The following is a 14120-nucleotide window of genomic DNA, read 5'->3' on the forward strand; positions in this document are numbered from 1 at the left end:
CAAAAAAAAAAAAAAAAAAAAATCATAATAAAAGTATTTTTGGAAATAGAGGTTTGCCAAAGGGGTCACAACCCACAGGTTGAGAACTGCAGCCTTATAGAGTATTTGTCAAACCAAGCCTTTTTAAGCTACAGTTGTGGATTCAATTCATTTATTAGTCAGATCCTATCTGAAATTAAAAAGTAAAAAAGAGAGCTGAGAATATATTTCAGTAGGAGACTACCTGCCTAGCACTCACAAGGTCCTAAGTTTGATTCCTCATTACTACTCAAAAAAATGTTTTTTTTTGTTTTGTTTTGTTTTGTTTTTTCAAGACAGGGTTTCTCTGTGTAGTCCTGGCTGTCCTGGAACTCACTCTGTAGACCAGGCTGGCCTCGAACTCAGAAGTCCGCCTGCCTCTGCCTCCCAAGTGCTGGGATTAAAGGTGTGCGCCACCACGCCTGGCAAGATGTTTTTTCTTTACCAAGCTGAACTTGTTATATACACTTGGGAGTTGGCAACAAAGAGGATTGTAAACTCAAGGCATGTATAAGCAGTGTGCAGGCTTATCTATCATTGAGCATAAGTGAGGCACTCACAGTGTGACTGTGTATTTGCCTTGGCTGGTCTTCAGGATACTGCGTGTGTGATACAGAAAGTAAGAGCCCAATGTGGAGGTAAACTTAAAGGAACTAATGAATGCCTTTATTTTCAAAAGGCATGCATTGCAGGAAGAGATTTCCAAGGCTTACAGCTCTCATGAGGATGAGAAAAAGCAGCCTGCCTTTTCTCTGCCACTGCAAAGTAGTTCGAAACAATAAAATAGAGGGCATGGTGGCACATACCTGTATTCCCAAATTGAGGAAGTGGAGGCCATAGGATCAGAGTTCAAGGTTGGCCTTAGCACCATAGCAAGTTTGAGGTCAACTTCATGAGTCCCTCTTTCAATCCCCACACATACACACCAAAAAAATAAAGTGGTTGGGGAGAGGGAGGGAGAGAGAGGGGCAGGGGGAGAGAGAACAAATAGTGTCTGGAGGAGGGCTCAGCTGCAGGTAGGAGCTCAGACTGAGTCCACTTTGAGCATCCATGTCCAGTGCCTTACAGCCTTCTGTAACTCAGAGGACTCAGCAGTCTTTCCTGGTGTCTGAAGGCACCATACTCATGTGTATAAACCCACAGACATTTACACATAATAAAAAAAGGAAAAGAATAGGTGAGGGCTTAAATGGTCCCTGCCCTGCTGAGGTCTGCGCGGGGTCTGTAGTTTGTCCTGACTCTGGTCTGTGCTGGGAATTGTTGTCGTCACTGGTCGTTGTGAATGTGTGTGAATGTGGGCGTCAGGGCAGCTGTGGAGTCAGCTCGCTCCTGCCACTTCTGCATGGATTCTAGCAATCAGACTCAAGCCACCAGGCTCTCCAGGCAATGCTTAAAACCACTTCTGGAGCCGTGGTGCAACTCTACTGATTGATTTTTGACAGCATCTGATGAGCTCCTGCCTGTCCTGCCTGCGTCTCCTCAAGTCCTGGGTTACAAGCATGCATCAGCATACCTCTCTGCTGGCAGTCTCGCTAGTGCTTTTGTTTTTGTTTTCTAAGATTTTTTTAAAATTTTAGTTGTGTGTTGGTGTGTGTGTGTATGTGTGTGTGAGTTATGTGTTGGTGTGTGAGTATGTGTGTGAGTTGTGTGTTGGGGTGTGTGTGTGTGTGAGTTGTGTGTGTGTTTGCCTATATAGAAAAGTCAGATCTCCAAAACCAAATTAAGGTTCCATACAAGACCTGAACTTTTTTTTTTTTTTTTTTTTTTTTTGGGATGGGGGGTCTTTTTGCCCCTTAACCCCCACATTCCTTCTTTAATTTTTTTTTTTTTTTTTTTTTTTTTTGGTTTTGGTTTTTCGAGACAGGGTTTCTCTGTGTAGTCCTGGCTGTCCTGGAACTCACTTTGTAGACCAGGCTGGCCTCGAACTCAGAAGTCCGCCTGCCTCTGCCTCCCAAGTGCTGGGATTAAAGGCGTGCACCACCACGCCCGGCCTGATACTGCTCCTTTTAAAAGTATTTCTCTGTGTGTCCATGTGTCTGTCTGCCTGTGTGTGCCTTTGTGATTTAATGTACATCCATGCATGCAAGAGCCTATAGAGGCCAAAAGACCAGAAGAGGGCATTGGGTCCTCTGGAATCAGTTACAGGGGTTCATAAGCCATTTTATGGGTGCTGGGAACCGAGCCTAGTTCCTCTGCGAGAGCAGTGAGGGCTCTTAGCCTTAGAGCTGTCTCCAGCTCTCTGTTGAGAAGTGATCAGACCCTTCCGCCAGAACTCGATGGAGACCCACATCAATAGGAGCACATTCAGAAGGCCTTGGGGTGGGGGGCTCCAAACAGCATCGTATGGGAGGGTACTATGGGACTGAAAAGACACTAACTCGGGACAGCTGAGAGAAGTCCTTAGATTTTCCCATGGAAGGGTGTTTATGTTCTTTGTGATTTTGCGAGATAGAACAAGGACCAAAATGAATGGAGGCAACTGCCACGGCTCCTGCAGGTCAGTGTCTGTGGAAGCGTGTGGCTGTCCAGCTACTTTGGGGCTGTCGCTTCTCCCTGTGGGTCCACTACTGTTGGAGCTGGCTTGTTTGATTTCTTTCCCTTTTTACCCAGGCATTTGATCGCCGGGCTCCAGCCTGAAGAACCAAATGAAGCTACCACAAAAGAAGAAGCTGGCAGAAAGAAAAGAGCGGGTTGTGATTCCCAGCACAGACTTTGGTTCCCCTTAGCTCTGGGGCTTGGAAGAAGCACACAACCATCCTCCGAGTGGGGTCGCCAATCCCCAACCCATGAACCCCAGGGCCAGATGAGCTCCTTGGAAAACTGGAAGAAGTCTTAACACTGTTTGTTTTCAGAAGTTAGGTTTTAGTATTTACATTTCTCAGTGGAAGGCAGCTGTTGGGGATGAACAGGTCATGGGAAGGGTGGGGCGAGGAGGCCTGGTCGTTCAGCTGAGCCAGCGGCAGCACGGAAGCTCTCTTCCATGAACCTGGAGGATGGGCGGGGGAGCCAGATAGGTGCACAAGAATGAGGTTGGAAGTTTTTGGGAAAGGCATCTGATTCTCATCTCCAGCTTCAACAGGCGAGGAGAGAGAGGTGGTGCGTGAAAGAGGAACTGCCTGCTCGGTCTGTTTGCTGAGGAAGTGCTCAATCCCACTCCTTCCCTTTCAAGTTTACAAACCTGATTGCAGAATCACCTCTCGTGGAATTGGTGTGCATTTTGTTGACTAAATTCCTTAAGCTCAGTGACCTGAGGCAAACCCAGTTCTCCCTGCCTTCAGCCCCTTCCCCTCAGTAACTGTGGATTTCACTTTGGTCAAACCAACACTCCTTGCTTCTGCCAGCTGTGCAGACAGCGGTGTTTCTCCTCACATGGGCAGTTCAGCACTCCAATCCTGGGCTGCCAGGGCTTCACCCCAACTGTCAGCAACCCCATGCCTAGAGCATGCTTCCAGATTCTTTGTGGCAAAGCGTATCCACAGCTAAGGAGTCAGTGTCACCCCGCCCGCCTGTCAGCTGGTGAGCAGAAGTGTGGAGGAAGTGAGAAACGACTATCCTGCTCCTAGAGGAGCCTGTGCGGCTCAGCCTTAACGGGATTTCTGTAGTGCAGAAAAGGCATGGCGTCTCATGGTCATAGGCTTATCAGTGTTGTCATCCCACCCCTGAGATGGAGGTGGCAAGGGCTTCTTCATTTCCCCATGTTCATTCTTGCAACCCGGACATTTCCTGAGTCAGACAGACCCTGTTGCCTTTCATCACTGGGAACCTGTCAGATGCTAGTTTGCCTTCCAGATGGATGTGGGGGGAGGGAAGGACTTGGGTGCTCGAGTAGTCTTTGTGTCATACAAGTTGCTGTCCTACAGAGCTGCTCAAGATGGACAGTGGGGCCGTTGGGTTCATTACTTTCAGCCCTGTAGTATTTCATGGATGGCCTTTTGAGTTCCCTCTGCTTGTGTCTGCCTCAGATGACAAAGTAAATATCAGTCTTGGGGTTCCTGATGGTGGGGTGAAGCCCTGTGTCTAGGTAACTTAGAAAACTGTCTTATCTGGAAAGTGGCCTGTGGGTTCCCTCTGAGCATGGCATCACCTTCCTCCTCCTCGAACTAAAAACAGAGATGTGTTTTCTCAGCTGGCTGTAAAGAACTGAGCCCCAGAATGAATGGTGTACGCGTTCACTGCTGACATGGTCATGGTCATCCTAAGGTCATGATTCAGGACTGCCTCTGGAGGGTGCAGGCCACTTGCCATCTTGTAGAAAGGGCGGTTCTGTAATGGAGCCCAACACCCAATGTTCATAGAGGTCTTCAGTTGGTTAATATTTGCAGTCCAGAGATTGTTTCTCCCATTTCAGCCACCCGTAACATAAAAATTCCTTTTCAGCCCGTGTTTGCATTGCTTGCATGGCTGTGAGCTAGGTAGTGTGGACAAGGCTTGTAGGTGAGAACGCTGTGACAGAGACTCAAGCTGAAGTACAGAGCAGAAATGTGTGGCAAGTGTGCAGCAGCCTTAGGTCAACAGCATCAGAGTCCTACTGGACCGCAGTCGTTGGACAGGTCTGAAGGCCAGGGAGAATGAGGGTGTGGTGGAGGACAGAGCCAGCAGTCAGCAGGCACCTCTGGTCCTGGGGTTCCCCGTGGAGAATTTCTACACTCAGGTGCAAACCATTCCTGCTCCAGCGCAAGGCAGCCTCACCCTTTCTGTCCTGGGAACATGTGTTGTGCTGTTCTTAGGAGCTTCAATGTTTCAGTCACAACTGGCCTGACCCTTCCTCAGCAGGATGGGCTGCCAAACAGCAGTGTGGGAGACAGCTCTAGGAGAGGCCTGGCCTGGCCCCCAGGAGGCCTTGTTAGAAGGGGGTGAACAACTGGGGAGAGCAGTTGAGCCTGTTGAATGTACTGTAGGCTGACAGGAGAAGGAAGGGAGTGAGGAGAGAGGGCGTGCGTGGGCCTTCATCTTTCACAGATGGTGGGACAATGCTAATTGAGTGGAGTCTGCAGGAGGAACTCGGCTTCACCTTGGTGGTTATGTGCCAGTCACAAACTGGGAAAGGCAGTCACTTCTAGAGACCTGCTACGGTTTTCTGAGTTGTGGTTGGGGGTGTCGCTACTCCTAGACGCAGCCTGTATAACCTTCACTCGTTTATAACTGATCTACTGTAACCTTCCTCAAGACGGGTATGTCATTGTAAGCTAGTGACAACTACTGCTGCAAGCTGTGCACTTGAAACGTGTGTCTGTGCTGGCAGTGCAGGCATGGGGGGAGCAGGAGCTTGGCTGTGGATCCACCTGTCCTGACTTGATCGTGGTCGTGCGCCAAGTGACATGCATGTGCATAGAAAGGTTTGGAAGTGTCTTAGCTCCTGTCTCTCCTTGTCCCACTGTCACTTGGACTAAGCCTCTGAGGCCAAGCAGGGAGTGATGTGATGGGATGGCTACACATGCCCTGTGATGCATGTCCCCTGAGGACTAGGAAATAGTACAGCCCTAGAAGAGCCCCAGGGAGCCACTCTTTCAGCCTTGCCTCATGTCCCTAGGAGGGCATGGCCTGCTTGAAGCCCCTATCCCATGGGAAGTAGGAACAGGAAAAGCTTCCCCAGCTAAGAGCTTCCTCCCCTTCCTTGTTGCTTTTCTCTTACCTTTGAGCCCAGGCGTGAGAGGCCAAGTCAGCAAGATGGAAAGAGCCGCCTACAGGTCTCAAGTCCTGCGTGAGCAAACGAGCAAGCGTGTGCCCTCATTTGTCCAAGTCTTGTCTGGGGTGTTGGGAACATCTCCACTGGCAGGAACTATGGTTCGTTTTCCACTTTAATGAGAGAATGGCAAGCCCACTGTGTGGAGGGGATGAGCTCTGAGTTAGACATTTTCCCTATGGGAATCCTCTTGGTTTGGTTTGTGGGGCGAGGGGAGTGGATATGTGGTTTTTATTTGTAGTCATCAACACAGCTGTCCTTACACTGAATCTGTGCTATTGCATACATGTAGCCATCTTTCTTTTCACTGCAGCAGTGTTTATCGGTAGTTCAAAATGATTTATTTGCTCCTGGGGAGTAAAACCTTTTTTATTAAAATAGAAAAAAGAAAAAAAAAAAAAAAAAGAAAGGTGTGCCCCATTATGATAGCTGTAGAATTATTGGGCCACAAGAGTCACGTCTGCAAGTCCCCTGTGGTCCATCTGTTTTGGCACTGGAGCCCTCGTGCTTAGTACAGTGTGACAGGGGCCCGCCCTTGGAAACGTGGAGAAGGACATTTTGGGAGTGAGGTTGGGTTGAATCACTGAGAGGGCTCTGGGGACATAGAACTGAGGCTGAAAATAGAGTCTGCCAGAGAAAGGACCTTTCTTTACATGCAGATTTCATGTGTCCTTGATCTTTCATTGCTTCCTGGTGTCCTGGATAGGGGTCACCTCCTTTCTTCTGGTGTCCCTCTTGTCTTTCCTATTCTTTGTCCTGTCCCTTCCCACTTCATCTACCTCCCAGAAAGCCCATCCTGCATGCTGAGTTTTTGACATGCTTTCTCTCATCCCATCTCCAGAGGGTTTTAGAGGGTCCCTGGAGTTGCTCCCTGCCCCACTGACCCCTCCTCACAGTGCCAAGAGGCAGCAAGGAGCAGACAAGCAGCCGGGCAGACAGCAACATTGGATCGCAGCTGGACTGCGACGGCAGCTGCTCCTGGAGACAGATAGGGAAAACAAGACACTCTTCTTCATCCCACTTGCTGTGCTCTGTGGGCGGTGCGCCGATGCCACCACTCCTCCATCCCTGGTGCTCCCAAGAGGGGCAGGCAAGATCCAGGCACCGCTCTGGGCAGGCCAGACATCAGGATGCCTGCACTGGTGCCTGCACTGGTGCTGCATGGCACAGGCACTGACTGCTGTGCATTCTGGTGGGTTTTCAGAAACCCTGTGCTGAGGGGTGTCATTCTGGACTCAGTGGTTGGGGGTTTTTCACCACCGGGGAGCCGTACCCCACAACCACTCTGTCCTGCTTAGCCACCCCTGCCCTCCAAGCCAAAGTGTGGCCTGGCTTTTGTCTTCCCATTTAGTTTCCCTACTTTATTCTCCCTTTTTTGTGCTTAATTTATTAAAATAGTTGCTGTATAATTTATTTTCATAAAGTATAAAAAATAACTAAATGGTTAAAATAGACTTGCAGGCCAATCTTAAATGGGGGTGGGTCTGGGGTGGGATGGGGAGAGGGAAAGATGTTTTGATATAAACAAAACAAATGCACTTTGGGTGTGTTTTGGTATTTTTCTGGGAATAGAGGGGTGGGTGTTGGGATGTCCCTGTAGATTAGTTCCAGAGTGGGGTGTCTGTAAATACTGTATTAATAGGCATGTATGACTCTTGTAAAGGGACATTAGTAGCTGCTGCAGGTCCTGTTTGGAAACTCTGTGTATAATTCCCGGTTTTTTGTAAGTGTCAGTGCGGGAGACATTTGACTCTTGTGTTTGTATCTCCTTTTTATGATTGCTGTACCGACCCATGTCTTTTTGGGGAGGGATGAAAAGAGATTTGAAATAAAAATGTTTAGAAATGATCTGTTACTTGGCTTTGTGTTTTTAGTCTCTCTCCTGACTCTTCACCCTCTGTCAGGCATGGGGTCCCTGCACTGGCAGCCATGCAGAACACACCCAGTACTCAGTACTGTCTCTAAAGCACGGTGGTTGGAAAATTCCACTGCCCAGAGCTACCCTAGGAAGTGCAGGAACATTCCGGAGAACCTTGGGGAGGGTGGGCAGGTTCCTGTCGGGGTGAGCAGTGGCTCAGGGTGGACGGGCACATTTTACTGTGGCAGCAGCCATCCTGGTGAGGCTGGGTTGCTGCTTTTTCAATTTTGCCCTCCCGGCTCCTGCCTGTTGCTTTCCTTAATCGGGTGTGTTCTGGGAACCACTTTAACCCCTATCCACCCCCTCCCTCTTTTTTTTTTTTTTTTTTTTTTCCAAAGATTGATTTATTATTCATAAGTACACTGTAGCTGACTTCAGACACACCAGAAGAGAGCGTCAGATCTCATTTCAGGTGGTTGTGAGCCACCATGTGGTTGCTGGGATTTGAACTCCGGACCTTCGGAAGAGCAGTCATCACTCCAGCCCTGCCATCTCCCTCTTCTCCTGATTCCTGCTTGAGGGCCAGTGGGCTACCCGGAAATTGTCTGCAGGTTTTCTGCTGAATTCTCTGGGAAGCCACTTCCCTAGGTGAGTCACAGGGGGACTTCTAGGAGTCTCTGTGTAGCCCTGGCTGTCCTGGGACTTGCTCTATAGACCAGGCTGGTCTTGAACTCAGAGATCTGACTGCCTCTGCCTCCATGAAGGTATGTGCCACCAACACCTGACCAGGTAGTCCCCTTTTTATCCAAACAGTTTCAGCAATTTACCAAGAGCTCTTGCCACCTGCTTCCTCCCTCCCGATTCTTAAAAATAAATAAATACATAAATAATTTTTTGGGGGGTGGGGGGCTGGAACGAAGGCACAGTGGCTAACAGCACTTATTCTTGCAGAGGACTCAGGTTTGGGTTCTCAGCACCAACATGGTAGCTCTCAGCCATCTGTAACTCCAGCACCAGGGTGTTTGATTCTTCTGGCCTCCAGTGGATACCAGACACACCTGGTACAGATACATACATGCAGACAAAACATTCATATAAGCCCGGCAGTGGTGGCGCACGATTTTAATCCCAGCACTTGGGAGGCAAAGGCAGGCAGATTTCTGAGTAAGTTCCAGGACAGGCTACACAGAGAAGCCCTGCCTTGAAAAAAAACAAAACAAAACAAAACAAAAAACAAAATCTTAAAAAATAAAATTCCTTCTAGCCAGGCATGGTGGCGCATGCCTTTAATCCCAGCACTCGGGATGCAGAGGTAGGTGGATCTCTTATGAGTTCAAGGCCAGAGTAACAAAGTGACTCCCTGTCTGAAAAACAACCCCCCCTCCAAAAATCCCAAACCTTCCAAAACCACATGTGAGGGCCTGTGAAAAGGTTTAGCAGGTAAAGGTACTTGTTGCCAAGGCAACCTGAGTTCAATTTTTTGAATCTATGCGATGGACTTGGTGGACCTGGAACCTGGAACCCATATGACTCAAGGAGAAAACTGACTTCTGAAAACTGCCCTTTGAGCCCTCCCCTCCCCCAACACACACACACACACACACACACACACACACACACACACACACACACACACACACACTACAAGTCAGACCGAAAGGGCATGGAAGAGAGGAAGCGGAGTGTGGCAAGACTGGCCCCAGGCTGGACAGCTCTAGGCTGTAATCACATTGCCTGAATTCCCCTGACACCGGGTTGGTTTTCCCAGGTGGTTGAGAGAGGCAGGGCACGCCCTTCTCTGATGCACCTAGTGGATGCCAGCGTCTACCTGTAACAATCCAGGCTGTGGTTGGCCAAAGTGAACTGTGTAGTGAACCCTCAACAGGGAAGGGAATTCCGAGGCGGCATCTTTGCTGGACGCAGGACAGGAACTTCGAATCACCCGGTGCTGGGGCTCCGGCTGGGAGCGTTGCGGCGGGGAGTCGCGGGGGTGGGGGTGGGGTCGACAGCGAGGTTGCGAAGGAGGAAGAGTGGGCGTAGCCGAGTGCGCCCTTGAGCTGCTTCTGCCACCTAGTGGCTCTTCTGAGCCAGGCCACCCCGCTGCAGTTTGGTGAAGATGGGATAAATATTCATAAACAGCATCTCTAGTCCTCGTCTGTGACCGGATTTCTCCTTGGCTAGTTGGGGACCCTGGCTTGTCTTGAATCCTCTACCTGACGCGAGGGACAAAATTCCTTTCTAAGATGCAGGAAGAGCCATATTTTTTAGACTCTCTGGCGGTGTATAGAGCTGAGACTGACAACCCTACTTCACAGCTGCCCCTCACTCCCCGGCTTGACGATGGCCAATGACAGATGCTGGGACCCTGCCCGGCTTGGTGTCATCTTAGGATTCGGTGTAATTCTCTAAATATGTGTTGTTCTGTGCAGGCCCTCGTGTCTTCCCCAGCCTCCCTCTCCTCCTCTTGGGGGTCGGGGGTGGGGATTTGCTCTCTTGTCTCTAAGAGGACAAGAGACAGCAGGCACTGGAGCCCTGCTGGGGAAGGCCAACAGGGCATGTGCATCTATCTCCTGGGTCTCTGGTCTAGCCCTCGCCTAGGGGAAAAGGCGATTTGTACTTAGGTCTTCATTGCATCATGTCAGGGCTCCTGCCTAAAGAGCAAATGCAAGGATTTGGGGAGGGGCCAGGAGGGTGAAGAGCTTCGGGAGGGATCCGGTAGTCAGATGAAGGGGGAGGGGCTGGGGCTGGGCTGTTACTGCCGAGTCAGGCGTCCAGGGACACCTGTGTACTCTCCGGTGCCTGCCACCTTTCCCGACTGACACCCACTTCACTCTCCAGGCCTGGCAGCCTCAGCTGCACCCGGCCAGATTGCATCATGCCTGGCTTTGTTCTCAAAGAGAGCAGGTGCAGGAGGAGCGCAGCCTCTTTCCTCTCATCCTTTCCACTCCCTCCCAGGCCGCCCTCCTTTCTCCCTTCAGGGCTCTCTCCTCTCTATTAGAGGGAAGAAAGCAGAGTAGGCTATATCACTGTGGTCCTCGAAAAAGCGACACCAGGTGGCATAACAGGATATGGACTATCAGAACTAAATGACAAGGTCAGAACCGTTCTCTTGCTTCTAAAGATAAAAATAACAAGCTGAATTAATTCAACCCTTGTAGGAAGTATGAGGTGTATGCAGCTCGTTCATTCGTGTGGACCTAGAACTTCCTGCCCATATTTTCGTATAATCTTTTCTGCAATCCTGTGAGATGGCTCCACTGCCACCTGTTTTCTGCCAGAGTGCAGAGAGGTGACAATACAAGACCTCGGGGCCACTCAGGCCCTTGGTCTTGAATCTTGGTCTGTTTCCCTTTAGACAGACTTAAAGCATGATCAAGAGATGGTTGGAAAATTCCATGCTGATGGGCCTGAACGTTTTCTTTTAAAGGGGGCTTGAAACTGGGAACAGTGACTCATGCCTACATTCCTAGCCGCAGGAGGAGGTGCCATGAATTCAAGACCAGCCTGAGCTTCATAGTGAGTTTAAGGCCAGCCTAGGTTACAGAGTGAGACCTTTTCTGAAAATGTTAGAAAGCCAAATAGGTGGTGGAGTGCCCAGTACACTCCTCAGGAGACAAGGGTGCCTTCTGGTCTCTTAATTTGAACTAAGAACTAATGTGTGCTACCTATTGAGAAACCTGGCTGTGCCAGCCCAGTTGCCCACGGCTCCATCACTCTGGTGGTGCTGCAGGCTCTGACTTAGGCAGGCTGTGAAAGGGTACGAGTGTGTCCAGAGGTACACCCCACCCCACCCCCGGCCACACCTCCCATACCTCCACCCTTGCCACCACTGCCTCTATCAGGAGAGTTAGTTGGGCTAGTAGGGTTCTATATAATGACCCCAAAGGCTGGGCAAAGATGGTAGATGGTATCGCTCCTTCTCTTTATAAGGACTACTTGTAAATCTTCCTATGGTGTTCAGAGTGTGGTGGGAGGGTTGGGAGGTTGTTTACTTGTTTTCCCCGTGACAGGGTTTCTCTGTGTAGCCCTGGCTGTCCTGGAACTTGCTCTGTAGACCAGACTGGCCTTGAACTCCTGGCTTTGGAGTGTTGAGAATTTAACACTGGGCTTTGACAGCCTAGCTGGAGTGATTTGGCTAACCCTGCTTCTGGACTCTGTTTCCCAGAGCCAGACTTGCATATTTAGGGGTAGACCTTGCAAACCACAGGGCCAAGCAGCAGCCTGGAAATGGGGGCGGCCGCTGTACCCTGCTTTCATTTCCTGGCCATTGAAAGAAAACGAGAGGGAAGCCAATGGGAAAAAACGCAGTCTGGCTTCTTCTGCAGCCAGAGTCCAGCTCCTCCAGGGTCTGGGAGAGGCCAGTTGGGGGGGGTGGGAGCATGCGTGCTCACTGACACTCCTGTCTTTTTAGGCCAGGACAGACTGTCTATAAAGGGACAAAGGGTCCATTGACCCCATAGCCTTGTGACACTACCCAATATTGTCCTCTCTCTCCAGGCAGCCAACAGGGCCCTCTGGGTAACAGACAGGAGGTATGAGGCCACCTAGATGGCATGGCAGGGAGCTGGGAGAGGCCACAGTCAGCTGGGTGGGGAGGGCAGGGCTAGCTTCTGGGAGCTACTGCAATCCTTGGAGCAAATCTCATAGCCTGCAGTAGAGAGGCATGGGAGGGGCCAGAGAGTCCAACTGCCTTACCAAATAAACCAGCTGAACTCTGGCTCGGGTCTCCCTGCCCCCATAGACCCTCCACACCCCAGCCTATAAAGCCCCCTTTGTCTGGTAGGCTGATGTCTTAACTCTCCATTTTAGCTTCCCACTCCCGTCTCCCTCACCCTCTGGTGCCTGACACAGAGAGGAGGACTGGGTGAGAAACGTGTGAGGCCAATTTCTTGTCAGCCTGGACACCGGCTTAGGCATCGTCAGCCAGCTCCTGCAGATGAATGTTAGAAATCCCACTACTGCATTCAGGGCAGGTGAACAGACTCCCTGTCTTCTCTAGATTCCCCTCTTGCCTTGGAGCAGAACATAACGCCCACCTCATTTATGCTCATTCATGTGATGTCTGTCTCAGTTTGGTCCTGCTCTGTCCGTGACAAGGGACACCTTGGTTTGGGATGCCAAAAGAGGGAGTCACCTTGGCCCTCTTCACCGGGGTGGGTGGGCACTGTACTTTTCATCATCTGGGGTTCAAAAACCCCTTCTTGGTAGAGGGTAAACAGGGCATCAACCGGGTTGGCACATGGCTGGGGCATGGTACGTTGGGTGGGCGACAGGAATCTCCATCCATCTCTGTTCCCCACCCCCATGCACCAGCCAAAGTCCTTAGGGCACACTTACAGAAAGGCTGGACCTTGGCAACAAGGAACTGCCTCTGCCAGCTGACTGTTCTCACTGCCGTCGCCCCGTGGAGTGAGTGCCACAGTGCCTGCTGTGTTCAGCAGTCCGTGGGTATGTCTGCAGGCTCTCAGTCTCTTTAAGTGGCCCATCGCCATTTGGGCCATCGGGTCAGCTCTGCCACCAAGCTTCTTGGTTCCCTCGGCCAAACTCCTTCCCTGACTAGCCTCAGGAAAGTTGCAAGGGTCTTCCCTTGGAGCGGAATCTTCTCCCCATTAAAGAGACCCCAAGACAGGCAGCTCGGGATGTGGAGGCAGGAGAACCCCTGATGTGTGAGGCCCCGGGATGCACTGTGTGTGTGTCAGTGAGACTCCACGCAGCTGGTAGCGGGGTGCCTGCGGGTACGAAGTGTGAGCTCCTAGAACGCGGCCCCCACCCAGACTGGGGGAGACGGCGGAGCCCGCGGAGGGGCGGAGTCTGCGGCGGGGCGGAGCCCGGGGCGGGGAGGGCTGGGGCGGTGGAGTCCAGGCGCTCCTGGCGTGGCTCGCGGTCGCCGGGTGCAGCTGCCGGGCCAGAGTGCATGGAGGGTCCGCCGCCCCCTGCGCCCCTTGGGGCCGGCACGCAGAAGACGGCATAGCGGTCACAGCATGGAGCAGGTCAGCGGATGCCGGATACGGGCGCGTGTCTGAAAACCAGGGCAGCGGGTGCGGTGACCCGGCGAGGGTGGGCGAGGCGGGAGCGAGGGCCGGACCACGAGGGAGGGGTGCGGGCGCCGGAGCTCGGGGCGGGGCTGAGCTGGAGAAGAGGGATGGGGCCGAGCCACACGGAGCTGGTGCACACAGGCATACCGCGCGCTCTCGGGGCACTCCCCCATCGCTGATAACCAGGGAAACAAGCGCAGAGGGTGCACTCTGCACCCCTCCCTACATTTAGAAGCCCCCATCTCCAGTTGGGAAGGGAAGCCCCTAGACCTTGCTCGCTAAACCTAGGGCTGAGGGGCACGGGCTCTGCAGATTGGAGGGGTGGCCATAGAACTCCGTTGTCCCCCAGGTCCCCACCCTCCAGTGGGACTTCAAGATACAGAGGCCCTTCCCCCTACGTGTCAAGGGACTTCTCCCAGCCCGTCTGCCTCTTCTCCCAGTTACAGCAGCTGCAGCAACTGCTGCCACCATTTCATGACAGTGAGAAGATGGGGTGGGCTAGAAGGCTCGCCACATGCGCCCCAAA

General features: G+C 51.6%; 1 protein-coding gene across 1 annotated transcript in view; it reads left to right on the forward strand.

The window, feature by feature from the left end:
- Socs7 (suppressor of cytokine signaling 7) overlaps nt 1–7549 on the forward strand; it is a 35947-nt gene extending 28398 nt beyond the window's left edge. Inside the window, exon 10 of the mRNA XM_021212987.2 lies at nt 2629–7549. The gene's annotated coding sequence lies outside the window, so the exon portion shown is untranslated. The remainder of the gene's footprint in view (nt 1–2628) is intronic.
- The last annotated feature ends 6571 nt before the right edge of the window (nt 7550–14120 follow it).

The sequence above is a fragment of the Mus pahari genome, chromosome 14, assembly GCF_900095145.1.
Source record: "Mus pahari chromosome 14, PAHARI_EIJ_v1.1, whole genome shotgun sequence".
Taxonomy (NCBI): domain Eukaryota; kingdom Metazoa; phylum Chordata; class Mammalia; order Rodentia; family Muridae; genus Mus; species Mus pahari.